The following is a 6,124-nucleotide window of genomic DNA, read 5'->3' as shown; positions in this document are numbered from 1 at the left end:
CTCAGCGACGGCACTCCTGCGGAGATGGAGACAGAGGCGAGAAGGTCAAAAGCTGCAGAACCGCTCGTTCCAAAAGGTGCAGATTTTCCCAGGGAGCCCATCATGGCAGCGGTGAACCTGCCCGCTGCTGCTGCCTGCAAACAGTCGCACAGCTCCCGTCATTGCCCCCAGGTGCACCCAGGGGCCACGGGTTCCCAACATGCCATAGTGACAGCCACCGCACCCCAGGAGTCCCGGACCACCAGGAGACATGGCAAAGAGCCCCGACACCGAGCCCACCTGCCCCAGCAGGAGCCCTCGTGGGGGTCCACCAAGAAGAGCCTGGAGGGCAGGAGAAGAGAAGGTGGCAACCCGGTCCCCACACGGGGCAACGCACATGGGAAAGGCACCGCCGCCGCTGCACAGCTGCTCGCAAATGCCACTGAACTGCAACCCTCTAGCAAAGGCTTTCCCCCCAGCCAGGGCTTGCGTCCCTCTGCTCTCCAGTGCCAATCGCTCCCCCGGGGGACACCGACCCAGCCACCACCGAGTCCTCTCCAGCACCCGCCGCTGCCGGAGGTCCTCCTGGAGAAGCAGAGGCTCTCTAGCGCGAGGTGCCCCATTACTAAGTTGGTGGAACCGGAGCTGACAGCATTTGCATCTGGGGAAAAGCTGAACCTCAGGCAAATGAGCAGCAAGGTCTCAGCAAGCGGCCTTTTCATAGCTGCCAGGGCTTGAAGAAGAAACTGGGGGTTATTTTTGGCTGCCTGGGTAGCTGGAGCCTCACAGCACAGAGGGAGCAGGGGACGCATCCTGGGTTGTCTCCTTCCTTGGGACAGCCAAAAGCATTAAGTTGGTGTCTTATCAAAGTGGGATTTCTTAAACTGGTGGGGATGGAGGGGAAGCCCCCCCTCCCTGGGCTGGAGCTCACGCACAGCAGCTTGCGCCCTCCCAAGCCCTCGGTCTCCAGCAGTGCCTTGCACCCAGGCACAGTGGCAGGAGAGGGACCCTCCTGCGTCCTCGCTGCACCCAAAAACCAGGGGCTTTGGCTCCAGCTTGTCTTCGGTCCCTGAACCCCTCCGCAGAAGCTCACACTTTCCTTCACCCAGCTCGGCGTTTCTTTGCCAACCAGCACTGGCCTCCCCTAACATCAGAAGCGTCTCCGTCCTCCCGCACTCCTCCCTGGGGCTATGGAGATGGCATTTGCCCGGCCAGGAGAGCGGGCAGCAGCACCGGCAGGAATCCCCTGCCCGCAGCCCTGCAGAGGAGCCCACATGCAAGAGATCTGGGAGCACCCGGGGTGCTCCCCACGGTTCACGCCGGCCCACGCAGCCGCAGCTCTTGCGAGTGTGGGCATTAGTGATGCACGGCCACCACAGATCTTCAAAGCTGGCAAGAGGTACTCCCCAAAAAACCCCAGCAGGGTTTTCCCCCCCTCAGGCAAAGGTATCGTGGGGCAGTTACTCACCACGTGGGGCGGCGCGCAGGGTTCGCCGCAACTCATCCTGCAGCCAGCAGCCCCTCCGGCTGCGCTCAGGGGGTTCTTGGGGCCAAGGGTAGGTGCGACCCACTGGGTTTTTCTCCCACCCGCTTTCTCGCTTAACACTAATATAGCCTTTGCGGAAGGAGCTAACGGAAACTGCAGTCACATGGAGGCAGAGAGCGTGGCCAGGCACTTCGCTTACTGATCTCAGCACTTCGAACCCGGGTCATGCACTCGCAAACAGCTCCCCAGCAAGGAGGAACCGCAGGGGCCAGGCAGGCAGGAAGGGGGGATGCCAGGGGGAACCGGCCCCAGCCAAGGGCCATGCAGCTCCCGGCTCTCCCGCTGCTCTTGGGGACAAGCCAGCACCAGGGACAACCCTTGCACCACGACTCCTCTGCACAGCCCCAGCAGCAAAACTCCTGCAGGGGTTTTGGCCACCAGCGCTAGTGACACCAGGGGGGGTTCTTGCCTGCGGAGCCACGCCACCGACCCTGCCGGGGCTGGAGAAAAGCCACCGTCTGGGTGGCACTCCCCTCCATGGCACCTATTCCCATTGTGTCCCCCTATTCCGCTGCTTGCCTCCAGCAGCCAGCGCAGCGGCTTCGACAGGAGCCAAGGGATGCGCTTCCCATGGGGGAAGAGGAGGAGCTGTTATTTCCCATTGCATCCCAACCTGAGGGTGAACACGTCCCCAGATGTTGAGTCCCCGCTTTGGGACACCAGCGCCCAGCCTCTCGTGTTGTCTAGGCGAGATTCAGGATGCTCAGATCCCACCTCCCACAGACCTTTGGGTCTCCTGGGGCTGCTCGGGATGTCAGCAAACCCAGCACCTAGGGTGCAAGTCAGACCCATCTGGATACAGGGACCTCCCAACTGCCAATCCCTATGTGAAAGTCAGCATAAATGGCTTATCCCACAACTTTCAAGGCAGAGAGAGAGAAAAATCCACATTTCCAAGGCGATATGAACAGGGAGGCCCCCTTCCTCCTCACCCCCATCTACCCCTGCTCTCCATCTCCCTTCCCACCCCATGTCTCCCTTCTCCCAGGGTCCTCATGCATCCCCAAATTCCCAGGAAATCCAGCCACTGAGGGGGATAAATGGTTTGCCTGGATTTACCCAGCTGGGAAAGGGTTCAAAACTATGGAGAAAGGATTCAGCCCTGCAACAGGACCCTGGCCAGTGGGATCAGCAGGGAACGGCCATGCTCCATGTCCCAGGCACTGGCACCAATGGGACCTTCTGCCGCAGTCAGGAGATGAACCGTGTTATTGGGGCACACCAAGCACCCCACCAAGGGACTTCACAGCCTGGGTCACCCCCACCTGCCAGACCAAGTGGTCTCCAAACTCCTGCAGCCAGCACAAATGATTAGGGAGATATTTTTCCTGCCTTTACCCTAAATTTCATTTCTTCTCTGGAAGGAGACCGAGCTCTCCCATATCACTCACAAAAAAAGCCCTGTGGTTTCATTTCCTCCATTTTCAAGGAAGTTTGAAGTGTAAAAATCAAGAAGGAAAAGAGAGAAGCACTCCTCATCCAAGTGAACCAGAGCAGATGGCAGAAGCTCCCCAGCAGGGCAAAATTCCCATGGTGTTGCTCGAGGTCACACGAGGGGCTGAGACTGGCCGACAATTACAAACCCACTCCTCATCCCCAAAACCCTGCTGCGAGCCCAGCCCGCACCAAAACCACTCATCTGACGCTTGGAGATGTAGGAGCCAGCAGAGATTCACCCCAGGGCTGGAAAGTCTTGAAGCCATAAAACTCGAACATCCTCACCTGTGGCAGTACTCCACTCTCGGGTGATCAGGAAATTCCTGGGAGCCCTTCTGATGAGATTCCTTCGTGTGGTGCCACCAAACAAGGTGATGCCCCAAAGGTCAAACCAGCTTCCTCCCTGCAGCTCAGAAGGAGCTGGGAAAGAAAACAACGTGTTTCACCCCCTGCTTCAGCCCCAGCCCATCTCTTTGGTTGATCAAAGCCAAATCAGCGTAATCCCCTTTCCCCAGCAGTGAAGGTGCTCGCTGATGGGGCACCGTGGGATGGGAGAGCCCTCACACCTCGTGGCTGCGCCTTGCCCACCCCATCCCTCCCCGGAAAGCAGCCGCACACCAGAGCTGCTCCCCACAGAGCAGCCACCAGCTCCGTGCTGGGGCAGCTGGCAGCAGCTTTGCATTTCACACTTTCCCCACATCCTGCAGCCAGATGGTTTTGAAAACATCCCAAAGCTGCTGCTTGCTCCCCTCCTCTTCCTCTCAAGCAGGATCACGCCCCGACTCAGTCCTCCCAGTAATGGGTGGGATGTGCGCTTTGAAGGTTTGTTTTTATTTTTTAAGAATCAGCATGGTCCAGGGATAGGGATTGAGTGGATTAAATTGAAGGAGATTCAGCTGCTTGCAGCTGTGTCCACACAGGCAGCTGCAAGTCCTGCAGCTGTAGGAAAGGACCAGGAATCCTCATATGGTTTTACACCCAGTGAGCTTCCTCCATTCCTCCCACCTCCCATTCCCTCCAAACCATCTTTTTGCCTTAACAATCCTCAAATTGTCAAGCACAAACCAAGAGAAAAGTTGCAATGAGAGGGCAGCCTCCCGGTCATGCCCCCGGACTGCTGCACCCAGCGCAGGACCCCAGGAAAGGAGAAACTGCAACAAAAATAGCAGCAACCCCATCACCGCACCTTGGCGTGCTCCTTGTTTTCCTGCAGGAAACGTGATTTCTTCTGGAGTGGAAGCACCAAGACAGGAGTCACTCACGGTTCACACACCAGCAGGACCACAGCCTCGGACGAGTCAGGGCAAAGTGGAACAGAAATGTTTCTCCACGGGCTTCCTCTACTCCTGCCACGATGAATGTCCTGGTTTGGCTAAAGCAGGAGTATTTATCTTTTTAGGAGTTTTTCTTGCAGTTAAGTTTCTTCTGCAGAGAATTAAGTCGTTCTGCAAGGGATGACGACACAAAGCATCCCCAGAAAGTCTCTGGCTCTGCTTGCTCTCCAGCGTTTTGCCCAACAGAGAGGCTGCAGAGAACACCCCTGCAAAGGGGAAAAAGAGATGGGGAGAAGAACCAGCTGCTCTGGGAAACAAGCCTCAGATAAACACCTACAGAAACATCACAGTCTCCAGGATCATGGGAAACTGCAAACATCACAGAAAATATCTAATATTTTGGCTCGAGCAACCAACTCTGTCACAGCAGCATCTCACCTGTGGGACCTCATCAGAAGGGGAGAAGCGGCCGCAGGGTGAAGACCAGCATCTCCCTCCAGCTGTTCATTCCCAGGCACTGTGGTTAGTGATGACTCTGAAAATTCAAATTTTATCTTTAAAACCCACCTCAAATTTTAATTTGCTGCTTGGCTGAAGTGTGCACAGGCAGCACAAACACATCAAGAAGACACAAGTGAAGAAGTTACTGAATTTAATCACCTGCTCTGGATAAAACAAGGGAAGCTGAAGGTCTACCATATCTCAGAAGCTGCTGGGAGTGGTAGTTGTCCCTAATTTAAGATTGATTATGAACATAAAAAAGAAAACAGATCATTCGTTACGTGGCCAAAAGGGAAAAGCTAAAATGGCCAGCTGGACTACAGCTCTGGAAGTTTGCCTGGCTGAATTTTTCAGTGGGAATCCACGCAGGTTTATCCCCAGGGAATAGCTTAGGACGTGTCCCATTCCAGGATGGCGCGGATGCAGCAACATAGACGAGCGTGGAGATCTCTACAGCCTCAGCGCTGCAGATGAACTGGAGCTCTGTAAGAAGCACAGCTTCCCTTCAGTGTATTTCTTGCAGGGGAAACCAAGAGACAGAAATTAGCAATTTATAATCAGCTTCAAAAATCTTCCTTTTTTTTTCTTTCCCTTCCCTCGAGCTGTAGCCAACCAACCTGCTTGCTTGTTTACCTAGCCATGCTCGCTCTTCTTCCAAGGAAACGCAGGTGCCAGCACTGACATTAGTCACTAAACTAAAGCTTTAGGCTTTGGTTTTGCAGCAGCTCATGTGCCTGGGAACCCTCCTGTAGCCAGAGCATCCTCCTCTGGGCCAAGTCCACCCCCCCACCTCCTGCTCCCTTTCCAGCAGCAGCCCACATTCCCGGCTCGCTCTCGCTCTACGATTACCCATTGATCCACAACCAAGTTCACCTTTGCTCCCCCTTTTTCAGCCGTCAGGAGTCTCCTAGCTCTCGGCAGGTTTTCTGATGGAAAGAGAGGGTTCAAAGAAGTTGTGTTAATTAATTCTGGGTTGATCCGAGCAGGGCTCGCTCACTTGCCTTTGCAGCGACGCGCTGGTTGCTGACACCTGCAGACATCAGGGCTGCACGAGCTCAGGGAGGAGGGGGAAGGAAATAACCCCACCAGACCGACAACGTGCAATGGGCCCGCAGGGTCTCAGGCGAGCTTCCAGCACGAACAGTTGGGAAAGTGATGGTTTGGGGCTTGGAGGACACTTCACTGAGGGCCTAGACACCAACCAGGAGCCCCACAGCAGCCATTTCATTGAGGATCCCACCCGCTTTGACTCTTTAGTCTCCAAAAGGTGCAAGTATCCTCTGCGGGGCTCAGAAGAAAGGCAGAAATAGGTCTTCGTATAAAGCAAAACTGTGTTTCTGAGACCGCAGAGCCATGCAGGAGGGGAAGAGGGGAGCTGGTCAGTGGC

The sequence above is a fragment of the Cariama cristata genome, unplaced genomic scaffold (genome assembly GCF_000690535.1).
Source record: "Cariama cristata isolate BGI_N322 unplaced genomic scaffold, ASM69053v1 scaffold9300, whole genome shotgun sequence".
Taxonomy (NCBI): Eukaryota; Metazoa; Chordata; class Aves; order Cariamiformes; family Cariamidae; genus Cariama; species Cariama cristata.
This window is presented reverse-complemented; position numbering follows the sequence as displayed.